The sequence below is a fragment of the Dermochelys coriacea genome, chromosome 8 (genome assembly GCF_009764565.3).
Source record: "Dermochelys coriacea isolate rDerCor1 chromosome 8, rDerCor1.pri.v4, whole genome shotgun sequence".
Classification (NCBI taxonomy): Eukaryota; Metazoa; Chordata; order Testudines; family Dermochelyidae; genus Dermochelys; species Dermochelys coriacea.
This window is the reverse complement of record NC_050075.1, coordinates 37,732,560-37,757,908: the sequence shown is the minus strand read 5'-3', so window position 1 is coordinate 37,757,908 and position 25,349 is coordinate 37,732,560. Positions and strand designations below refer to the sequence as shown.

The following is a 25,349-nucleotide window of genomic DNA, read 5'->3' as shown; positions in this document are numbered from 1 at the left end:
GACATCATGTGGCTGATTGTGCGCTTTACATATTTTCCTCATACAGAAAACAGCTTCTTTGCTTCACAAGAGCCAGTGGTATTGTGTTCTTCCATTTATTTCCTTTTATGCCTTTTTTTGTGGTTGGAATTAAAAGGTGAATAATTGAAAGATACATTACGGGCTCTGAAGATTAAAGTAAAATGCATTGTCTTAATTACTAACAACAACAAGACTTCTACTCGGGAAGGCAGGTTATATTTAGTTGTAGAAGTGACCTGACACAATATCAATGTAAGCCTTTGAACATTAATCAAATCGTTAAACTGTTATTTGTAACCAAAACACCTACCACTTCACTGGGCAGGGAGAGCAAGAGCTGATGTGACAAATGAGCCTCTTGAAGATGGAAGCAGGGATTTTGGTGAGAGTTTGGTGCCTATCTTTCATTGCCTTGCAATGGGACTTAGGGAGCTAACGCATGAAAATCCCAACCTAAATTTTACTCTTTAATTTAAAGTTCACCTTTGGCTGCTTTCAATCAGGCCACGCGTTTGAGGTTCACTTATAGTTTTATCTCCATTCTATTGTCAACATCTCGTAATTATAACAATTGCATATACCTAGACTCTGGGTCCAAGCTGTGATAGAATGTCTTGACTGTTTCACTGTCTGTCTATATTATATCAGACTTGTTCCTGTTCCCACACCGGAAGAGACAGCTGAGGCGCTTAACTAATTCAAAAGTACGTATCTAATGCTGAAGGTTGTCCTGCCAATTCAGTACATAGCACTTGACGGTAGCTAGCCTCATTTTCTTATAAGTGATAATATACATACAATAAAGACCAGTTGCTGTGAAATTCGTGTAATACTACATTCATAAAAACTTACACGGATACACACACATCGTTCTACACACTGCCATATCATGCTACATTAAGCTATGGTAACAAATAATAAATTTAAGATGTATTATTGACCCACCTACTTCCGGCAGTCAGAAGTTTGGGACACCCAGAGCATGGGGTTAGATCCTGACAACATCTTGGCTAATAGTCATTGGTGGACCTATCCTCCATAAACTTATCTAATTCTTTTAGGAACCCTGTTATAGTTTTGGCCTTCACTACATCCCCTGGCAACGAATTCCACAGGTTCACTGTGCGTCCTGTTTAGAAGGACTTCCTTTTGTTTGTTTTAAATCTGCTGCCTAGTAATTTCATTAGATGATCCCTGGTTCTTGTGTTTTGTGAAGGAGTAAATAACACTTCCTTATTCACTGTCTCCACGCCATCCACAATTTCATAGCCCTCTATCATATTCCCCCACTCCGTCTCCTCTTTTCCAAGCTGGCCAGTCCCAGTCTTTTTAATCTCTCCTCATATGGAAGCTCTTCCATACACTTAATCATTTTTGTTGCCCTTTGCTGTATCTTTTCCAATTCTACTAAATCTTTCTTGAGATGGGGTGACTAGAACTGCATGCAACATTCAAGGTGTGGGTATGCCATAGATGTATATAGTGCCACTATGATAGTTTCTGTCTTATTATCTATCCCTTTCCTAATGGTTCCTAGGATTCTGTTAGCTTTTTAGACTGCCACTGCACATTGAGTGGATGTTTTCAGAGAACTAGCCACAATGACTTAAGAAAGAGATCTTGGAGTTGTAACAGCTACTTTAGATCACATCGTCTTGTATGTATAGCTGGAATTATGTTTTCCATTATGCATTACTTGCACTTATCGATATTGGGCAATAAAATGGCAGATGACATTCAGTCACCCCATTTCCTGAGGTCCTTTTCTAATTATTTGCATTCTACTTTGCACTTAACTATCTTGAGTAATTTTATATCATCTGCAAATTTTGCCACCTCACTGTTCATTTCCTTTTCCAGATTATTTATGAATAGTTGAACACCAGGTCCCAGTGCAGACCCCTGGGGAACACCACTATTTACCTCTCTCCTTTCTGAGAACTGACCATTTATTCCAACCCCTTGTTTCCTGTCTTTTAACTTGCTATTGATCCATGAGAGGTCCTTGCCTCTTATTCCACAGTCTGCTAATTTGCTTAAGAGCCTTTGGGGAGGGATCTTGTCAAAGGCTTTCTGACAGTCCAAATACACTATTTCCACTGGATCACCCTTGCCCACATGTTTGTTGACTCCTCCACCCACCAAAAGAAGCTTTCTAATAGATTGATGAGGTATGATTTTCCTTTTACAAGAGCCATGTTGATTCTTCCCCCAACAAACCGAGTTCATCTATGTGCCTGATAATTCTGTTCTTTACTATAGTTTCAACCAGTTTTCCTGGTACTGAAGTTAGTCTTACCTGTCTGTAATTGCCAGAATTACCTCTGGAGCCTTTTTAACAATTGGTGTCCTCCAGTCATCTGGAACAGATGCTGATTTAAGTTATAGGTTACATTCCACAATTAGTAGTTCTGCAATTTCATATTTGAGTTCCCTCAGAACTCTTGGGTGAATACTATCTGATTCTGGTAACTTATTACTGTTTAATTTATCAATTTGTTCCAAAAAGTCCTCTATTGACATCTCAGTCTGGGACAATTCCTCAGATTTGTCATGTAAAAAGAACGGTTCAGTTGTGCGAATGTTCCTCACATCCGCTGCAGTAAAGGCTGAGTCAAGGAATTAATTTAGCTTCTCCACAATGGCCTTGTCTTCCTTGAGTGCTCCTTTAGCACCTCCATTGCCTAGTGGCCCCACTGATGTACTTCCTGCTTCTGGTTTACTTTTAAAGAAGTTTGCTGTTAGTTTTGCTCATTGTGCTTCACATTCTTTTTCTGGCCTGCCTAATTAGACTTTTGCACTTGACTTGCCAGAGTTTTTGCTCCTTTGTATTTCCTCAGTAGGATTTAACTTCCAATTTTTGCAGGATGCCTTTTGCCTCTAACCACTTTTTACTTTGCTGTTTATCCATGCTGGCACTTTTTTGCAGGCCCTCTCAGAGGTCCAGAGAGGCCTGGGCCACTTCGAGCTTTTGAGGCACCAAACTATAATAAAATAAAAAATGACAACACATGAAAACAAAATAAGGCACCAAAAAAAAAAAAGAGAGACATAATTTGAATTTTTTTATTTAACAAATGCTTTTCTAGCCTTTTTCTATGCAAAAGCACTAATTATTGAGGAAAAAATTCTAGCTTTTGTATCACAGTTGATATTAAGCATGGGGTGAGCCCATTCAAATGCTCTTGTCCCATAGTTAAACGGTGATAGTTCTTTACCTGCTTCAACACCTTGAAGGTGCATTCACCTGAAACCATTGATGCAGGCAAATTGACAAAAATACACAATGCAATTGTGATATTAGGAAACACCTCAAAGAGTCCAAGTCCGAGTATTTCTTGAAGCAATTCCTTCAGCTTGCAATCCAATTTAAAGTTTGTGGAATATATTTGTTTGAGGAAGATGATCTCGTCACTGAGATCTCTTGAGATTTCTTTGTTGTACTGTTGCTGAAATTGTTCAGCTGCACAAAGTAGATCTTCATTACTCAGTCTGTTGAACTGCCAAAGAAACCCAGAAAGGGTACAAATTAGTTGCAGTGACTCAAATCGACATGTAAGACCTGATTGAATAGAGCCAATGATGACAGGGAAGACGTTGACCTTATAATGCTGCTCAGCATCGGATTCAGTAGGTAAGTTGTGATTGGTGGAGAACTCAGATGAAACGCCAATATTCTGTGCTACTAATTTGGACTCAGTCAGGATCGCATCCCATTGTTCACAAATCTGTTGGCTGTCATTGATAAGACTTTCAATGTTATCCCTCTCAACATCAAGTGTAGCATTGCGTGCTTCAATTACCAGAGTAGTTTGGTGGATCATTGTATGTAGCTTCATCCACAAAGATGACATCAGAATGCATTCAAATTTGGACATGTGCTTCTGAATAGACTGAAGTTCAGTTTGAGCCTGTGCAGGGAGATTGAGAGAGTCAAGCTCATTTAAAGCCTTTCTTACTGAATTCAAATGCTGCAAAGCTGGTTGACCACCATCAATCTGTGCAGGCCATCTAGTTTTGGACATCCCATGCAGTGAAACAGGAAGATATTGCTTCAGAGTTTCCCATCTTTGTGGACTGCTATGAAGAGATTGTACATTTGCTGAACAGTTCCAAAGTAATTGCCTCCTTGCATGATTCAGCACAGTCAACACCTACAGGGTTTAGTGTGTGGTTTCCACAGCTGGAGAAAATACAGTTGGGATTATGCTCAGGCAGAACTGCTTGTACACCTTTGTACTTCCCAGCCATATTAGGTCCATTGTCATTGACTTGACCAATGCAGACTTGAAAATCTAACTTAAAACCATCTAGATTGCTAGTACTCGAGCAGCAATTTCTTTTCCAGTTTTTCTCATGAAATTAACAAAATAAACCTTTCCTCAGTTTACACCTGAAATGTTCTAAAGTAAATATGTAGCCTATCCACACTTGAAATATTCTTCTGTAAACATGTACACAAATGCTGAATGGTACACAATTGCTTAAAATGAAGGAATACTAATTAAGAACACAAAATGAAACAGTCAGACAGGTTATTATCCTTATCACTGAATCAAAACTCAAGCATGCAAGGTATAATATAACAGGCTGAGCTGAAGACAAAGGGATGACTATATATATATATATATATATATATATATATATATATATAAGTAATCACAGACACAGATACTGACAGAGGGATAATGTCCAAAAATTTCAAACGTGTGTCCTCACGAAACTCACTGTACAAGATTGTCCTCAAAATTTTCACCTTGAATCTGGGTCTATAGACTATGAAAGTCTATGATGATGGCCAAGCTACCAAGCTAGGGCTCAACCAACCAGTCACCTCTTTTAGCTAGATGTAAAACTATAAAGACACTAAAATGTAACAATTCTCTACCTTTCAACACACACTTGATCCAGCACCAGCCACTAGAAGTGGTTTGTCTATATAATCAGCTGATCTGAGAAGACACCTTCATCATGGTCTAATCTTGTGCCATTATAACCAATATATTTTAATTAATATTTATGAACATTTTTAACTCTTTAATATGACAAAATCTATTTCAGCTAACAAAAAATTATGTCTTTTACCAAATCACATCTCTTATTTGCTTAAATTTGCAGCTCTAAGATGAGAGAATGTGTCACATTTTGGTCCAATAGGGATGCACATAAAAACAAGTTGCGAAACTTATCAAATGCAAATAAATTAACAAACAAACAACAAGTGTCTAAATTTGAGGCCTGCTTTGAGCTTGAGGTCCAGTCCAAATGCCCCTCCTGCCCCCCCTCCCCCGATTGGCCCTGCTTTTTTGGTCTTCTTACTGTGGGTTTTTAATTTGGGGTCTATATTTAATGATCCTCTATTATGGTGTATTTAATAAGTTCCCATGCAGCTTGCAGGCATTTCACTTTTATGATGGTTCCTTTTCATTTCCATTTAACTAGCTTCCTCATTTTTGTGTCGTTCCCCTTTCTGAAGTTAAATGCTACTGTGATGGGCTTCTGTGGTGGGCATCTTCGCTGTCTTCACCCTTCCAACACACAAGGATGTTAAATTTAATTATATTATGGTCCCTGTTACCATGCAGTTCACTACATTCACCTCTTAGAGCAGATCCTATTCTCCATTTAGGAGTAAACAAGAACTACCTCTCCCCTTGTGGGTTCCAGGATTAGCTGCTCCAAGAAGAAGTCATTTATGGTATAAAGCAACTTTCTCTGGGGTCTTTATCTCAGGGTCCACCATGGCCACCCAGAAAATGCAGAGGCCCAGAGAGTTATTCTCCGACACACAGACAGTGCAAGAGGGCGGTTCTCAACCTTTCCAGACTACTGTACCCATTTCAGAAGTTTGATTTGTCTTCCATACCCCCAAGTTTCACCTCACTTAAAAATTACTTGCTTAGGAAATTAGACATAAAAATACAAAAGGGTCATAGCACACTCTTACTGAAAAAGTACTTCCTCATTTTGTCGGTATGAAATTTTACCTTGTACTGACTTTGCTATTGCTTATTATGTAGCCTGTTGTAAAACTAGACAAATATCTAGATGAGTTGATGTGCCCCCTAGAAGATCTCTGCATATCCCAGGGGTACAGGTACCCCTGGTTGAGAACCACTGGTGTAAGAGGCCACTTCGAAGCAGGGGGCGTTGTAACTTACATCGGAAATTCGCACTCGGATGGTTCCCCTGCTAGATAGGGCATAGGGGAGGGGAGCCGCAATCAGAGGCAACTATAGTGATGTTGTAGGCGGCCGCCCCTCTGTCCAAAGGGCCTTGTCACCAAGGAAAAGGATGTTTTATTAGCAGGGGCATCAGCTGAAACGGTACGTTCTGAAGAATGTGGCAGCTGATCTTCCCATTGACCCCGGAGTCCTGGTCTATGACATTGAGCAGACCGACCATCGTCCCATCTGGAGTGCCTTTCCCGATATGATTAGAAAGGTAATTTACCGTCATTGCTGGGACATTGTCATTGCCATTCACAACATTTACAAGGACTGTGCAACGCTAACTGACTTCCCTCCCGCGTCTGAACTCCCATATTATATTCTCCACAATTCACTTCACCTTCCACCCCTAACTCCCCGTTAGCAGGATCGATAGAAAACGTTTTATGAACATTGATTGTAGTGTTGCTGCCAACAATTTCCTCTATCCTTCCAATTCCTCCTTCATTTAAATCGGTGGCATTCAGTCAATAACCAGGATGCCTTTGTCCACATTCTCCACTAGGCAGATAGCGTAGATGTTTTCATCAAATGCAGGGGCGTTATTGTTAGAATCCAGCACAGTGATACTCATATGGAGGGTGCCAGATCTTTGGAGAGCCCCATTGTATTTAGCTGCTGTTATTCGATTCTGAGTCGATCCTTTTTCTGTGTCCAATGACTCTTCCGGTATTAAAATTGGCACTTTATTATGTTCGCCACGATTCTCTACTTTCAAAGCAAAGTGTGAATTTGCCCAAATCTCATGTGTGGCCAAAGAATCAGTACCGAGAGGATCTTGAGCCCTACTATAGGAAACACACTGTCCACTAAAACAGATTCAGCCACGTGGGGAAATCATCCAGGATTTCTAGTTCCACATACTACATTGCAAGATTTTCAACCACAATCTCAAATTTCAGCGCACAACTTACTGTCTGCCCACCCAGCTCTGCCCTGTCCATTTTCACAGTGATGATCAGGGCTCCATTCTGCATTTTCAGCTCCACAAATTCTCTTTTCCTGACACAATCCGCAACCTGCGAGCTTCTGATATTATCCAGTTCTAGATCCTCGGCCATATTCCTCATAAAAGCATCAGGCTAGAGCTTCAGAAACTCAGTAACGAGCCTCTCCAGAGACAGACACACAGAACCAGCATGCAGTAAATAGGTCTTTGAAATACCAGCCCTGAGTCCGACATCTTAGTTTGCTTCTGTTCTTCATAGTAACCGCTTCATAAAGGCTTGGCAATAAGATCATTTCTTGTCTCTGCCTCGCTATGGTTCACTATGTTGTGCAATAAAATAAATAAATAAATAAATAAATAAAATATACAGATACATTCCTTTGACAATACCTTTGTTTTACCTTTGTCTGTTTACTCGTGTGGTGAGCGTTGTCTTTAGTGACTTGTCTTGCTGACTGCATTGTGAAAGGGAAAAAATCATCCGCTATCCTTGTCCGTAATTGTAGACAACAGCGACATCTTGAGTCTAAACCAAAAATTGTTCTAAATGAATCGCAACATCAAAACCTCTATTAAGAAAATGCTTCATAAAACGTGCAATAGCTTTAGTACCTCTGCTTTTATGTACTCCTATAACACTGAAGTTTTGTAGCAAAATCCTAAAATATAAAATTTTATATAATACGTTTTCCATATTTACATAATTACACCCAGAATAAAGTTCGGCCTGTGGTTTCATTAAGCAGAATGTTTGCTCCTGTCTTGGGAGAGGCAACTTTCCCCCCCTTAAAAAAAAAGATAACTGGATTTTATAGAAGCCACTATGCTTAAGGAACTGTGCTCACAATCTTGCTTCATGTTAAAATGGACCAAGCAACCTGCACAGCAAGTGAACACTCCCTAGGGGTATGCCCTTACATCTCATTAATTCCTTTTGACTATTTATGAAAGGCACCATCCGATAGCATCTGCAGAGTGGGAATTTGAAAGGAGATCCATAGTTCTGAAGTTGGGTAGACATTCAGCCCTATCCTTGAAAGTTATTTTATATTGTATAGATCCCTGTATATTGCTATTTATTTATTCTGATACATGGATATAAAAACAATTAAACTAACCCACTTAGTATCATTTTATCCTCTTTAACTTGAAATATGATCTACCTGATAGGGGAAAAACAAGAATAAACCATTAATTTTCACTGAAACCCATGTGTATTTTTGGAAAACACCCAATTTGTTAGGGTCTTGTTCTGAATATTATTTGGATACAAACTGGATATTACAATTTTAGTAATTAGAGAAAAGCCTATTTAATCAGAACAGAAGCATTGAAAGCATAGATCAAATCAAACATCCCTTTCATAGGAAATGCTCCAAAATTTGAAGAGGAAAGATAAGTGTGGGAATGTCATAAAAGCTACAAACACATTTTCTACTGATTCTTTTGCACTTGTAGGATGTTACAGTATCAGGTTCTGTAATTTAAAAACCAAGGAAAAATATAGGTCTTGACCCATTTATAATATGTCTTCTTACTACAGAGTCCATTTTCTTTTAATACATACCCTTAGTCTCTGTATCTATTGCTAATGATGCATCTCATATATTTTGGCAAATAGGCCAATAAATGAAATATTTAAAGCTAGATATAAATAATTAGGATGTAATTGTTAGTCATCAATATTGGGAGTTTGTCTCCTTACACATTAGTCATCATCGTATGAGGATGAATTAAAAAATAGTATAAAAGCATTATATGTTTATTAAATGTTTGCCTACACTGAAAGTACCTAGTTATCTACAAAAGGTTAAACTTCATTCCATCTTTGATAAGAAACTAACATATCTTACAAACCAAAAGAAGAAAGCAAAGCTTTTTACACAAAACAGCTGACTGAACAAAACATCTCCTTCCTAATTGGAAGCTTCCTGAATTCGGGCTGTCATGCACAGATCACAGTCAAGGAGAGAAAGTTAAAAAACCTGAGACCCGGATAACCCTGCTGTCTCTGGGAAGCAGAGTTCCAGCCTCCAACATGGATATGCCACAGCGCATCACAGCTGCCCTTACAGAGCTTAAGAAAGGCGCTGCTCTTAAATAACTGGGTTCCCTTCCAGGCTATAACTGGCATTAAAATGAATTTTGAATTGCACCCAGACATGGTAGCCAGTGGAAAGAATGGAGTTCATGTGCAAATACCATCCCACCTCACTCAAAAGATGAGCAATTGAACTCTGCATGAAAAAAAAAATCCAGAGCCTCAACAAGGGAAGCTCAAGGAGCATGAATGACAATAATCCAGGTGATAAACACATGGGTAAATGGGGTGAGTCCATATCTGAGAAAAACCACCATCTTCTGGTCAACCAGACATGAGAGAAAAGTGCTGTGGTCCACCAGACTCCTCAGGTTTTGTGATACCTGGAAAGATATGAGAGAAGGGCGGCACTGTTGCCTTTGATTGCAGATGCATGCAAAATCCCTTCAGTTTCTTTACTTGCAGGGCTGACCTTATCATGAGGCGAACTGAGGGGACCACCTCAGGTGCCAGACTGTAGGGGGGGGCACCATTAGGACCCAGAGTGTAGAAAATTGTGTCTGCTGCTGGTACATATGTATTCTCTCTGCTCTAAATGCACAGAGATGGTGGAGTGCTGTGGTGGAGGAAGGAGGGCACAAGAGACATAACAGGCAGGCAGGAGAAAAGGTGAGGGAATAACAGAAAGCAGCAGGAGCTGCAGAGAGAGAGAGGAGGAGGAGCCTCTTATTACCTCTCTAGCATCCCCAGGAGCCTAGACTGATTAACACCAGCTTCTCAGGGAGCTTCCTGTTTCCTGCTGCGTCCCTGAACCCACTTGAAGAGAACAGGCAGTCAACTGAAGTAGTAGGAGCCAGTTAGGCCCTTAAGACACTGATATCTTCCCTCACTCAAGCCCTGCTACCAGCCTGCTTATTTGTCCCCTTCAACTGAGTGTTGAGAGCCACTATAGCTGGCACAGAACGGCAGTCATAAGTGAAAGAAGAAAACGCCCCTCTGGGGCAGCATTCGGAAAAAGCAAAAGCAAAGGAAGCTTTTCTATCTAAGCAGGAAGGAGCTCTCCTGAGATACATAGACACAATTGTTCATGGTGAGCCTTCCAGCCCAGATGAGGATGTGAGTGGTGAGGAGACACCTGATCTTCCAGTTAGTCAGAGTGCAGGTGACCTGGCAGCTACTGCAGCATCCATATCTCCATCTCAAATGGATGTAACCGTGCACATTCCTGAACAAAAGTGCAGATCAGAAAAGTGTGGTGGAGGTGCAAGAAACAGCTGCTGCTGAGTTTAGTTCCTTAAGTCTAGATGACCCAGGACTATGGACCCACTTGAGCAGTAGTCTGAGGGACTTCCTTGTACTGCATGGGCCACAAAAAGTGAAAAACTTCATGTTCCCCAAAGACAATGAAAATAGAAGGTTCCATCCAGCACATTACTGGTGTGAAATCCCCAATGGTGACAAAGTGGAGAGGCCATGGCTTATGTACTTAAAAACCCAGAATGCTGCATACTGTTTTTCTTGCGAACTCCTCCAGTCTAATGTTCCAGCCACATTGGGTTCTACAGGAACAAAGGACTGGAAAAATCTGCCTAGAAATCTGGCATGCCATGAGAAGGCAGCAAATCACCAGAGAGCATTCCATAGGTGGAAAGAGCTTAAGATGAGACTAAGGTTAAAGGCCACCATAGATGATCAGCATCAAGAGAAGATTGCATCAGAGTCTCTTTACTGGCCAAATGTTCTGAAAAGGCTCATTGCCATTGTGAGAATGCTTGCTACCCAAAACCTAGCCCTGCGTGGCACTTCAAATCAGCTGTATGTGCCAAATAATGGAAACTTCCTTAAAATTGTGGAGCTGATGGCTGAGTTTGATGCTGTACTCCAGGAGCATCTAGGAAGAGTCACCACCCAAGAAATGTACACACACCACTACCTTGGAAAAACAATTCAAAATGAGATCATATAGTTACTGGCAACAAAAGTCAAACAGAAGATTGTGGCAGATCTGAAGTCAGCAAGATATTACTGTGTTATTTTGGACTACACACCTGACATCAACCATACAGAATAAATTACTTTAATGGTGCATTTTGTAACAAGAACAGAACCTAGTGAAAATGTCCCTGCAATAGTGACTGTCAGAGAGCATTTTCTAGAATTTATTGACATTGATGATACTACAGGAGCTGGTAAGACAAATGTGCTTCTTAAAAAGCTGGAAGATACGGGAATTGCGATAGCTGACATGAAAGGTCAGGGCTACGATAATGGTGCCAACATGATAGGAAAGAAGAGAGAAGTGCAGACATGGATCCGAGAGTTAAACCCTCTTGGTGGTCAGTGATGCAGCATCAGCTTCTAGTGAGGCTGCTGAATTTTTTAAAGTAATTCAAAGCATCTATGTATTTTTCTCTGCATCAACTCATTGATGGCAAGTTTTGAAGCAACTTCTGGGAACATCCTCTCTGACACTGAAACCACCGAGTGCCACCTGATGGAAAAGTCGAGTGGAGGTGATAAAGCCTATCAAACACCAAATTGGGAAGACCCCAGATGATGCCATAGTTGCCATTACGGAGGATAATGCTATGACAGGAACTGTTCATGGGAGAACAGTGGCAGAGGGAAATGGAATCACCAGAAACATATATAACTTCAAATTTCTGTGTGGCTTAGTATTGTGGCATGACATAATGTTTGAAATAAATGTTGTAAGCAAGAGACTCCAAGGTGTTGACCTTGATATATCTGGAGCAATGGAACAACTGGACAAAGCAAAGTCATACCTACAGTCTTACTGGTCAGAGGAAGGATTTCAAAATGTTGTGAAGAGTGCACAGAAGTTGGTAGAGGAACTTCACACTGAAGCTATTTTCCCACCCATTCAAGAATAGAAGAGTCACCGAAGAAGAAGACATTTTGATTATGAAGCACAAGATAACCCCATAAGAGACCCCAAACAATAATTCAAAGTTGAATTCTTTAACCAGGTGCTAGATTGTGCAATACAGTCAGTTGAAGAATATTTCATGCAGCTCAAGGAACACAGCAGTATATTCTGGCTGTTGTATGATATTCCAAAACTCCTCACTGTACCTGAAGAAGACCTACACCAGCAATGCAGGGCACTAGAGACAGTGTTGACACATGATGATATGCATGACATTGATGCGAGTGATTTAGGTGATGAACTGAAAGCCCTTTCAAGATACATTTCAGCAGGATCAACTCCAAGGGCTGTTCTGGAATATATGTGCACAAATAAGATGACCACCCTCTTTCCAAATGCTTTTGTTGCTCTGTGCATACTTCTAACACTTCCTGTAACAGTTGCCAGTGGAGAACACAGCTTCTCCAAGCTGAAGTTAATAAAAACACATCTACACTCCACAATGACACAGGAGAGGCTGGTCGGCCTTGCAACCATCTCAATAGAGCATGAGCTGGCGAAGACTGTGGACCTTCAGGAAGCAGTTAAAATCTTTGCAACCAAGAAGGCACAGAAAGCACCACTTTGATTATTCAAACAGATAAAAATGCCAGTGTTTACTATGCAGACAAGAAAAGTTACATTTGCTGTTCAGGAGATTGAAAGGTAAGTGTTACTTAAAATTTTTGAACAAGGCATGTTAGTTCTCCTTTGTTGAGGTAAAAAGAAAAGGAGTACGTGTGGCACCTTAGAGACTAACAAATTTATTAGAGCATAAGCTTTCGTGAGCTACAGCTCACTTCATCGGATGCATGAGGTAGGTAGCAAACCAGTACCATGAGAGTAGAAGAACAGGAAGAAGACAGAATTGAGACCTTTCAAAGTTTTGGCCCAAGCTAGGGGGCATGGGGCATTATTTGAGCTCCCGGTCTCAGATGCCAAAATGTTGTGGGCCGGCCCTGCTTACACAATTCCATCAACTCACCACTATCATTTCCATCTTGGAAATGTCAATTCTTCACTGCCATGTAGGTCCAAGCCAGAGTTAACACAACATGGAAACAGCATTATCCTGCTGCAATGAAAAGATAAAGGTAGAGCCACCAGAGGCAGAGCCATATCTGATGGCTATGCAACGCAAGATTTGTCACAATCTCCCCCAGTATCCTTACATACACTGAGTGCCAACATGGAACTATGCTATCTGCCGCAACTGAAAGTCAATGGGAAGGAAAAGATACCGCGTAGCACCAGCGAAAGCATCAGCAGAAAGTTGTTCGTAAAGAGATCCAAATATATAACGGTTTCTTTTTTCCCCTATTATAGTCATCAGATATTCAGACGAAGATGAACCACATACCCGAGATAAAATGAATCCAGAGGAAAAGCAGGAAGCATAAATGAAAACAACTCTGCACAAATCCAACATTCAGACTATGATATGATAGTCCAAGAACATATGAAGTGAAGTAACGAGCCTGCAATGACTCACCCGACGGAAAAGTTGCTTCACCATCTCGCTAGGTCCATCCCCTCTAACGTTTTTGCTTAAGAATGTCCACCCGCTAGAAATCCTGATGGTATTCAAGGGTTTCACCAAAATCAGGTCACTCTTGGACAGCACCCGAGATAAGCCGCCTGACACTTAGAAGTGCCACAGAAGGAGCCATTCTCACCCCTTTTCCCGGAGCCCTCGCAAGAGAAAAGGGATCCCGGGCAAGTCCCCTGTACTGCGGCAGTGGTTGGAAATCAGGACTATACGTTTGAATAAGAAAATAAAGGAAATGCACTCCAGGGTGATTATCAGACACATTGTCATATGAGAGGTTTCAGAGAAGCAGCCGTGTTAGTCTGTATTCGCAAAAAGAGAAGGAGGACTTGTGGCACCAAAATTTGTTTAGAGGCTAACACATTTTGGTGCCACAAGTCCTCCTTTTCTTTTTGGCATATGAGAGAAACCCTCGGGGAGCTGCTCGATCAGTTCAGGGTGACGGTTAGGGCTGTAGAAAGCACTGGGTCTCCCTGATTTTTCACCACAGTCAGCAGCCGCAGCGCTCTGCGTTCCCCCTGCGCAGCCCCGCCCGGAAGAGGCTGCGGTCCGCGGCCTGCCGCAGCTGGAAGGCGAGCCCAGGTGGGACAGCCCAGCTCGCCGCCAGAAACCCGCAGCCGGTGAGCCAAGAGCCCGGAGCTCGCAGCGCTGGGCACTTGCCCGCAACACCCGCGGCTCCCCAGCTGGCAGCAGGCCACACGCGTTGTTATTCTCGTCCAGAATGAAGACGTGCACCGAGGCTGTGCCGCTCAGGGAGGGGACCCCAGCGTCCTCCGCGGGGACATGGACACTGAAGTTCTTCGTTCGCCCGCAGTCCAAGGTGCCCAGCGCGTAAATATCCCCGCCCCGGGGGCTGATGGAAACCAGCGGTCCCCCAGCGCCTCGCCGCTCAAGATGGCGAGGACGAACGGCTATTTTCCGCCACCAGGGTCCACGCCGGCCGCCGAGAAGATGGAGGCGCCCAGACTCAGAGTTACTCGCTGGCACCCAGACAGGGTGAGAGGCCGATTCGAAGCAGGGGGCTGTGTCATTTACAGAGTTAATTCTCCCTCGGAGGGGAGTCGCAATCCCGGGCGACTATCGTGACCTCGGCCACCGCTCTGTCCAAGCCGCCGCTGGTCACCAAGGGGACTGTGTCTTCAGCAGGGGCATCAGCTGAAACGGTACGTTCTGAAGAATGTGGCAGCCGATCTTCCCGTTCACCCCGGAGCCCTGGTCTACGACACTGAGCAGACCGACCGTCGTCCCGGCTGCAGGATCTTCCCCGACAGGATTAGAAAGGGAATTTACCGTCGCTGCTGGGACATTGTCATTGCCATTCACAGCCTTTACAAGGACTGCAATGGGATGCCAATGGTAACCGACTTCCCTCCCGCGCCTGCACTGCCACATCATATTCTGCACCTTGTCTCAAAATCCCCCTCTCCCCCCCCACCCCCAGTATCTGCCCGGTATCACGATCAGTAGAAAATATTCTCTGCACTTTAGGTGCAGTGTTGGTGCCCAAAGTGTACTCTTTTCTTCCATTCAAATACATCAGTTGCATTCAGCTGAATAATCAATGCGTCTTTGACCACATCCTCCGCTAGTCTGGCAACGTAGCTGTTTTAACCGAGCACTGGGCCGGTAGCGTTGGAATCCAGCACACCGATGCAGACATATCTTTGGGAAATCCCGTTATCTTTCGCTTTTACAGTGATATTTTGAATCGGCTCTTGCTCTCCCTGCAGTAACTTTTGCAACACTAACATTGGAATTTTATTCCATTCACGACACCTAGGTACTTTTAAAGCAAATGCTCACTTCTAGTAAGTTTGTAAGAGGCCAAAGAAGTATACCCAACATCCGGATCGTGAGTGCCGACTGGTGGGAACACAGTGCCAGCCATTGCTGACTGCGCTCCTGGGAGCGATACTTCACTCTGGGGAAATCTGCGCGAACTGTCATTTGTAACCAGGACTTCCAGCCGAAAATAGTGTAGGAGAGGATTTTCAATGACAAGCTCAAATTTCATCTGACAGCTGCCTGTTCGCCCACACAGCTCTCCTCTGTCCATCGTCTCACTGATAATTAGGGCCCCATTCTGCAAATTCACTTCTCCAAGCTTTCGTTCAGTTCCCTGCACAAAACACAATCCGCCGCGGCGAGGGGACATGCTTGATACCCAGCCCCAGATCATCGGCAATATTTCCTATAATAAAGGTACCAGGCTCTAATTCTTCGGGAACCGAATAGCATCTACAGTACCGAATAGCATCCCATCCAGAGATTGCAGAACAAAAGCAGACTAGGGTGTAAAGAAAGGAAAGAAGGGCTATTTCCGAACCCGACATCTGCTTTCGTTTATCCCCTTCATAGTGTCAACCTCTCCACAAATAAAGCCTTGTTCAGTATCTTCTGCCGAAGAACAAGGATATTTCAGATTTCAGTGGAATGGTTTTGTATAACTCAATTGCGAAAAGCTAAAATCGAGTTCTTTTCCTTGTTTTTCCCTTTGTGATCCGTTCCCATAGGAAAAATCCCTTCAGTGTTTGCCTTTACTAGAAGAGTATTCTGCGTAGGAAAAGCTAGTATGATAGTGATGGACAGCAGCGACATCTTGAGTCTAAATGGATTATTACAGCGAATATGTTGATTCTATCAACAAGGCATTACTTTTTAAAAATTAACGGTTAGCATTTGATTTGAATTTCATCCATCTACTAGCAATATTACAAAAGCAAAGAATCACAGAGTCAAAAGCCAGAAGGGGCAACCAGGTCTTCTAGTGTGACCTCCTGTGTATCACAGGCCACCAGCACCACCCAGCACCCACACACTAAACACAACAACCAAAATTAGACCAAAGTATTACAGCCCACTGAAAACTAAACAATTATTTGCTACAGGGAGAGACTAGGAGGGACTGAGGGGCACTGATGCTCAAGGTCACACTGCAATGATAGATACCCCTAGAGTGGTAGATCTGACTATCTGAGATACATGGAGAGATTGTATAGCTGTAAATACTGTAGATGTATATATAGAACATGTGTGACCTTATCTGATTAAAATATGACCATGTAGATCATTGTTGCAACCACTGTTATATATTTGCAAAACATCTTGTGTAAAATGTGGCATGTAAGATGTCTATGAAAAGGTTATGATTCACGGATTGTGATTATGCTATCTGTAATCATGTATCACTTTTGTATTTGAAATTATGAACATTGGCTCTATACCTGGATTTCAGATGTTTGCTCCTGCGGTAATGCTCATGAAGTAGTTAGCCAGCACATCTTGGTGGGACTGTTCAAATTGAGTGGCCCATCAAAAGGACACTTACTCACAATGGATCATGGTAGACACCCATCTACATTGAGTGGACTGTCCTGCAAATGTGCTATGTGGAATGTAGGTAATGGTTCCTGCAATGACTGAGCGAAACTGGGCATGAGCATGTGACTTGCCCATGTGACTCCAAACACTATCTGGTCACCTGTGATTGTCCACTTGCTGGGCTGACGTTTTTGTTTGAAACAATGGGTTTCCCTCCACATGGCAGAGGATATAAATTGCCCTGGAAACCCCTCCATTTTGCCTCTATCCTGCTCCAGCCTCTGGACTATACTAATGGGAGCATTCTAACCTATGGACTTTCAATGATTTGGAAGCAGCCAGAGACTTGACTTAAGACAGCAGTTTATTCCATCACAGCTACAAGCCTGAAAGAAGAACTTTATAATTACTATATGTATTGTAGTGGCTCAGTCAGGGGCCCTCCCACTCTGGGTCCTCAGGAGGCCACCCTGCCTCACTATGTTAATGATACTTCAGCCACCGCGAGGAACGAAGCGGTCTCCGCTTGCAGCTGGGGGCCCAGGCCTGTGCTCAGGCTGGGAGGGAAACAAACAGTCAATTGGCCCCAGCCCCGGATCAAGGCAGGGCAGCAAAGAGTCTGAGGCTCAGGCTTCTGGCCTGGGGAAGGGGTGACTGCCACCCATGGGTTGGGGTGACGGGGGGATGCAGGCCCACCCACTCCACTATTTCCTGGCCCAGGACCCTTCCACACTCCCCTTCTTGGTGTACCTGTTGCCATGAGGAAGGGTTGAGATTGACAGCAGCTTCCAGGACCACAAGCAAGTCTTTGGGGGTCCGGCCTGTCGGTGGTCTGGGCCAGTCATCTCCCTTCCGGGGTCAGGTCCAATGACGGTCTGGGTGGTCCAGGCCAGTTGTCTGCTTTCTCCAGGTCTGAATCAGCTGGTGGCCCAGGCCAGTCCTCTGCTCTCTCCGCACTCTCAGCTGCTTCCCAGCTCGGGAAGCCACAAGAGGCATCGGGTCTCTCCGGTGGTTGCCTCCCTACTGAGCTTTCTGGACCGCCTTTTATACTTCCTGCCCCTCCCTCCCACTTCCTTCGGGAGGGGCAATTAGGCCCTGGGCTCAGTGCGGGGGCCATCCCATTCTGGGTCCTCTGGAGGCCACCCTGCCTCACTACAATATTTGATTCCTTTAACCAATTTTAACTCTCATCTTTCTTTCTTTCTTTCTTTCTTTCTTTCTTTCTTTCTTTCTTTCTTTCTTTCTTTCTTTCTTTCTTTCTTTCTATAAATAAACCTTTAGATTTTAGAAACTAAAGGACTGGTATCAGCATGAGTTTTGGGTAAGATCTAAGTTATATATTAACCCGGGTGTGTGGCTGGTCCTATGGGATCAGAAGAACCTTTTCTTTAATGAGACTGGTAGTTGTAAAGAACCACTCACCTTTAAATCCAGTGTTTTGGTCATAATACAAGGACTGGGATGCCCAAGGAAACTGCTTTTATGACTTCTTGTTAGCCAGTGTGGTGAAACAGAAGTTTACTTTTGTTACTGGTTTGGTATATCCTGTGGGGGATTAGCCACCAGTTTTGGATTGTGTTTGCCCTCAGCAGTTTGTCCTAAGTTTGACATTCTCAGCTGTGACCCACTGAGGCATGGTTACAACATGATAGTGTGGTATGCTATAAAGAATTTATCTGATGAATTTGAATTGGCCAAAATACCCAAGAGAGAAATGCCACCAATCAGTTATGTAGGTTATTCCAAGCAAGTGCCATAATTCCTTGATTCCACACTGCACCATCATGTATGCTGTATATGCCACATGTACTTAGAGAAAATCTACTTTATAAATGTTTTTGAGGGGTTTTTAAGATATATTGTGACTTTTCTTTTTTTAAATCTCACAGCCAAGTTAGTAACTTCCGTGGCTAGATCCAGGAGGTGAATGGAGCCAAACCAATTTATTTTAAACCTACAAACAGGATTATATAAACCAAGGTTTAGGTCCTTAAAACATTACATAATTATACAAAAAGATTCACACACAAAAATTCTCTTTTGCTCAACACCCCTTGCACTGCTTTTATTATTTTTTACATAAGGCCTGGTCTACTCTACAGGTTTAGGTCGAATTTAGCTGCGTTAGTTTGATTTTAAAATGAATGCGTCCACACAACCAACCCTGTTCCGTCGACTTAAAGGGCTCTTCAAATCGACTTCTGTACTCCTTCCCAGCGAGGGAAGTAGAGCTAAAATCAACTTTCCTTCATCGAATTTGGGGTAGTGCAGACGCAAATCGATGGTATTGGCCTCCGGGAGCTATCCCAGAGTGCTCCATTGTGAGCACGCTGGACAGCACTTTGAACTCCGAAGCACTAGACAGATACACAGGAAAAGCCCTGGGAACTTTTGAATTTCATTTCCTCTTTGGTCAGCCTGGCAAACTCAGCAGCACAGGTGACGATGCAGTCCCCTGAGAATCGCAAACGAGCTCCAACATGGACCGAAAGGGAGACACAGGGTCTGATTGCTATATGGGGAGAAGCGTCTGTACAGGCAGAACTCCAATCAAAAAGAAGAAATGCAAATATATTTGCCAAAATCTCACAGGGCATGTTGGAGAGAGGCTACAACAGGACACACAGCAATGCCACGTGAAAGTTAAGGAGCTGAGGCAAGCCTACCAAAAGACAAAGGAGGCAAATGGTCACTCTGGGTCAGAGCCCCATACATGCTGCTTCTATGATCAGCTGCATGCCATTCTAGGAGGGGACCCTACTACTACCCCACCACTGTCCATGGACACCTGCAAGGGGGAAGTCTCACGCAACAGGGAGGAGGATTTTGTGGATGAGGAAGAGGAGAATGTACAGCAGGCAAGCAGTGAATCTGTTCTCCCCGGCAGCCAGGACCTTTTCATCACCCTGGAGCCAATACCCTCCGAAGGCGGGATCCCCGACCCTGAAGCTGGAGAAGGCACCTCTGGTGAGTGCACATTTGTAACTACAGTACAGGGTTTAAAAGCAGTAGTGTTTAATGTTTGATTTGCCATGAAGAATTGTGATGCATTCGCAGCCAGTACAGCTACTGGAAAAGTCTGTTCACATCTCTGGGGATGGAACGGGAATCCTCCAGGGACATCTCCATGAAGCTCTCCTGGAGGTACTCTGAAATTATTCTGGAATCAATGCAGATCAAAGCATGGCAGTGAATGGTCCTGGGTTTTGGTCACATTCAAGCAACATTCGGTCTATATCTTTCTGTGTTAGCCTCAGGAGAGTGATATCATTCATGGCCACCTGGTTGAAATAGGGGAATTTTTGTAAGGGAACAGTAAAAGGACCATGTTCATGCTGGGCTGTTTGCGCTTGGCTAAAAGGGATCATCCTGGAGAATAGCCACACGGTGGGGTGGGGGGAGGTGTGTGTTGCACATCCACTCGAAAACCACAGCCCTTCCTTTTAAATGTGAAACCCAACCCATTGCTTGCTATGGGAAAGGATGGCGCTGCAGTTTGAAACCATTCACATGTTATGCGTAAGAAGCCAACCCTGCCTACCCTTTGCCTTACCATGGCTGCATGGAAACTGAATTCTGTTGCCCAGCCGTGTCTGATGTGTCATCATACCGGCAGGCGCTCAATAAAAAAGGCAAAATGCAACCTTGTACCTAAAGCACATGAGCTGTCTGCTGTGAATTGTTGATTCACTGTGAAAGAGTCTCCCTTTTGTTCTCAGAAATGTATCATCTTAAATTTTACTCTCCCTTTTTATTTCCCCCCCAGGTGCAAATGTTTCTAGGCTCCCCTATCATCTCCATCCCTGAGGTTATTGCAGATTAGAAGGTGAAAAAAAAACACTTGCAATGACATGTTTTCCGAGCTCATGCAGTCCTCCCACACTGAGAGGGCACAGCTGAATGCATGGAGGCATTCAGTGTTTGAGGCTAGGAAAGCATGAAGTGAGCGTGAAAAGCAGAGGCAGGAGCGCGAAGAGCGGAGGCAGGAGGTGATGGTAAGGCTAATGGGGGAGCAAACGGACATGATGAAGTGTCTGGTGCAGCTGCAGGAAAGCCAACAAGAGCACAGACCCCCACTGCATCCATTGTACAACTGCCTGCCCTCCTCCCCAAGTTCCATATCCTCCTCACCCAGATGCCCAAAAACGCGGGAGAGATGCTCCGGGCACCTAGCCACTCCACTCCAGAGGATGGCCCAAGCAACAGAAGGTTGTCATGCAAACAGTTTGATTTGTAGTGTGGCTACAATAAGCAGTGTGGCCTTGTCCTTCCCTCTTCCCCCACCCCACCCCTCCTGGGTTACCTTGTCAGTTATCTTCCTTTTTTTAATTAATAAAAAAAGAATGCATGGTTTCAAAACAATAGTTACTCTATTTTGAAGAGAGGAGGGTGGTTGGTTTACAGGGAATTAAAATCAACAAAGGGGGCGGGTTTGCATGAAGGAGAAATACACACAACTGTCCCCCGAAGCCTGGCCAGTCATGAAACTGGTTTTCAAAGCCTCTCTGCTGCGCAGCACGCCTTGCTGTGCTCTTCTAATTGCCCTGGTGTCTGGCTGCTCAAAATCGGATGCCAGGCGATTTGCCTCAACTTTCCACCCTGCCATAAACATCTCCCCCTTACTCTCACAGATATTATGGAGTACTCAGCAAGCAGCAATAACAATGGGAATGTTGGTTGCGCTGAGGTCTGACCTAGTCAGCAAGCAGCACCAGCAAGCTTTTAAACGTCCAAAAGCACATTCTACCACCATTCTGCACTTGCTCAGCCTATAGTTGAACTGCTCCTTACTACTGTCTGGGCTGCCTGTGTACGGCTTCATGTGCCATGGGAGCAAGGGGTAGGCTGGGACCCCAAGGGTAACTATTTGGCATCCCCAAAGTAATTTTCTGGTCTGGGAAGTAAGTCCCTTCTTGCTGCTGCTCAAGCAGCCCAGAGTTCCTAAAGATGCAAGTGTCATGCACCTTTCCCGGCCATCCCACACTGATGTCGCTGAAACATCCCTTGTGATCCACCAGTGCTTGCAGCACCATTGAGAAGTACCCCTTGAGGTTTATGTACTGGTTGGCAATGTGGTCTGGTGCCAAGACAGGGATATGCATTCCATCTATCGCCCCACCACAGTTAGGGAAACCCATTGCAGCAAAGCTATCCACTTTGACCTGCACATTTTGCAGAGTCACTACCCTTGATAACAGAACGTCAATGATTGCATTGGCTACTTGGATCACAGCAGCCCCCACAGTAGATTTGCCCACTCCAAATTGATTCCCGACTGACCGGTAGCAGTAAGGCGTAGCAAGCTTCCACAGGGCTATCGCCACTCCCTTCTCAACTGTCAGAGCAGCTCTCATCTTGGTATGCCTGCACTTCAGGGTGGGGGAAAGCAACTCACCAGAGTTCCAGGAAAGTGGCCTTACACATGCAAAAGTTTCGCAACCACCGTGAATCATCCCATACCTGCAACACTATGCAGTCCCACCAGTGTGTGTTTGTTTGCTGGGCCCAAATTTGGCATTCTACTGTATCAACCAGCCCCACTGCCACCATGATGTCCCAATTGCCACAGCCTGTGCTTTCAGGAATGTCTGCATCCATGTCCTCATCAAAATCATCCTCGTGCTGGCGTCTCTTAGCCCGGTTCTGCACATACTCCAGGATAATGCGCGGGGTGTTTACAATGCTCACAACAGCGGTGGTGAGCTGAGTGGGCTCCGTGCTTGCTTTGGTATAGCATCTGCAGGAGAGCAGGAGAGCAGAGTTGCAGTGGAAACGGTGGATGACAACGGATGCCACAAAAGTAGTTATTTATCCAGAACAATAAGAGGACTTGCGAGGTGGATTCATGGCACCAGGAGAGCAGAGTTGCAGTGGAAGTGGTGGATGATGATTACATTCCCACCTTGTACAATGAGAGACAACTAGAGTTAAGTTCTAATAGAAACCCCTTACATTTTTTTTAGTGCTTTTGATTAACTTGTCCAATAGTCCAATAATATAGATCAAAGTATATGGCTGCTTGCTGCCTGCAGCAGTCCTTTACAGACCATTTCTGTGGGGAAAGGACCCATTTTTCCTTAGAATAGTTGTAAAGGCTCCTGGGGACAAAAACATAGTGGTGATAGTAGCCACTTGACCCCCTTGTATAATTTGTTTAACTACCAGGGCTCCACCCAATGTGACTGTACCAAGTTGCACATATATTTACATTTACATAACTGGGGTTTATTTTTAAACCACACATTTTTCTTTTATAACGCCACAACTTTTTCCTTTTCCTTTTTAACATTTTTACAACCATTACCGTTTAACATTTTCACAATTCCCGACCGTTTACTTTCCTCCAAACTTTGTAGTATTAATTTCTACAAAGGCTACTTGTAACTCTTTATTTACTTTAAATTACTTACTTGTGCATTTAATTCTTTTAAGGTGGTATATTTTGCCTGTAACGACTTAGCCACCAAGTACAATCCCTGCAACACAACTGCCTTACCCTGTGCTTCCTTTGCCTTGGGATTGTTTAAAAAGGCAGTAAAACATTTGTTTTCATGGTCACCCATGGACCTTTTACTTTAAAAATTTCAATGGAATGCAGTGGACTTCTGTCATGCTTTGTCCAAACAAACTTTTCACTAAGTATCCAAAGTACCATCTGTTAAAACTTCAGAAAACCAAAATTGTGGGGAAAAGGATGGGAGGCGGGGAGGAAGAGGTGGAAAGAAAGCAATTAACCCTGTGAGGTCCCTTTAAAATACAGCCTACCAGCGGCAAATTAAGTAAACTGAGAAAAAGAAGATGGAAAAGAAGAAAAGGATATAATTAGTGCTGAGCTAAGAGTAGAGCTCCCTGGGTTGAAACAGCTGGGAACCCTTACCCCTAGGTTCTCATTCTGCCTCTGGGAGGAGAATGGGGTTTTTTACCAGCTCCTGCAAACCCTGCTGGTTTTCATTATCCCAGGAGCAAGTCTCAGCTCCCATTTTTTAAGGTAGTTTGTTAACTCTGCTTTGACTTTGGTAGTGGGTAAGGGAATACACATGGAATTGTCGCAAAAGGGATCTATGGGCAGTAGGGTCGGGTGTATGGAATCTGGGGGACCATTGGGTAACTAAGTAATTAATAAGCCAAAATGTAAAACAACAAATAAATGAACTACTGGCACAGCAACTATTTGTAGTTGCAATGGATGGAAAAGGATGGCAAAGTTAACTTTGACAAAGTTAAACCTGCAGTTAACTCAATGAAGAGGGAACCTTGTAACATGGGTGGAAATTGGCTTCAGAAGGCTAACTTAATAATAAAAAATATGTATAAAAATGCAAAATGTTGATATAAGGGGCTAGCACCTGGGTAATAATTGCAGTGGTACCTTGAAATAAGACAGCAACTAAGGTGTTCCCCATAAGCCCTATAAAAATAGTAAGAAAGGGAGGAGCTCACTGGGAGCCACCAAAAAATAAATAGATAAAATGAAATGGTGTGAAATAAACAATAATTCAATTAATTGTTTATCCAAAAAAATATTTAAATGTGCCCCTCCCCAATGGCCATAAAGAAGCAGACCCAATGGCCTGTGCCAGGGGTAAACAATTGGGTGTAATGTATATGGAGTATACAAGATTCTGCTAAAAGTATGCACAATTCTGTAATATAACACTTGAAAGTACAAGTGCACCAGCATCTGGCACAATTACACACATCTAGAAGCTGCCATCGGGACGTTAGTGCATGAATGAATCTGTGAAACTCATTGCTGTGAACAATCAAACCAGTGCATTACCCAGTTCCATACCAAGTAGTCAAGCTGGTTTGGACAATAGGACAATACCCCATTTCTCTGTAAATATTCAATATACTCATGATATGAATAAGAGCACATGAACTCTGTAGGGGCAGCTCGCTGCAACTGCCAACAACTGAACACTTTTAAAATATACACTCCAAATGGAGTTACAGGATTTTAACCCTGTCGAAGAAGAAGCAGCAGTGTTTCTGGTGGTGGCCCAAATATTGAACTCAAGGCTTGAAAGCCCAGGCCCTTCAAGGAATGAATGCCTTTCAACTGGCTACTAAACTGCCTGCTGATTGTACTTGGATTAATGTAGCCTGCGCCCTTCGGACAGGCCTAATGGATACTCATTCGCTTCTTGGTCGTATTACTCATGTTGTAAAAATGTCATTCATATTAATTGTATTATTAATTATATTAATTTGGTGTTTAAAATTATGTGCTACCCTAGCCTCTTCCCAAAAGCCATACCTGTAAATTCAGCAGCTTACCCCTTTTTATGGCCCGCCTTCTCTTTCTC

The 25,349-nt window shown here is 43.3% G+C and overlaps 1 long non-coding RNA gene across 1 annotated transcript; it reads right to left on the bottom strand.

Moving 5' to 3' along the window:
- Positions 1 to 4,349: 4,349 nt before the first annotated feature.
- Positions 4,350 to 24,026, bottom strand: LOC122461255. Its single transcript, XR_006283122.1, has 5 exons — positions 23,378 to 24,026; positions 10,752 to 10,766; positions 6,745 to 6,747; positions 6,587 to 6,600; positions 4,350 to 4,360 (listed from the first exon to the last, which is right to left on the bottom strand). It is a non-coding gene; the product is annotated as an uncharacterized LOC122461255 (long non-coding RNA).
- Positions 24,027 to 25,349: the final 1,323 nt, after the last annotated feature.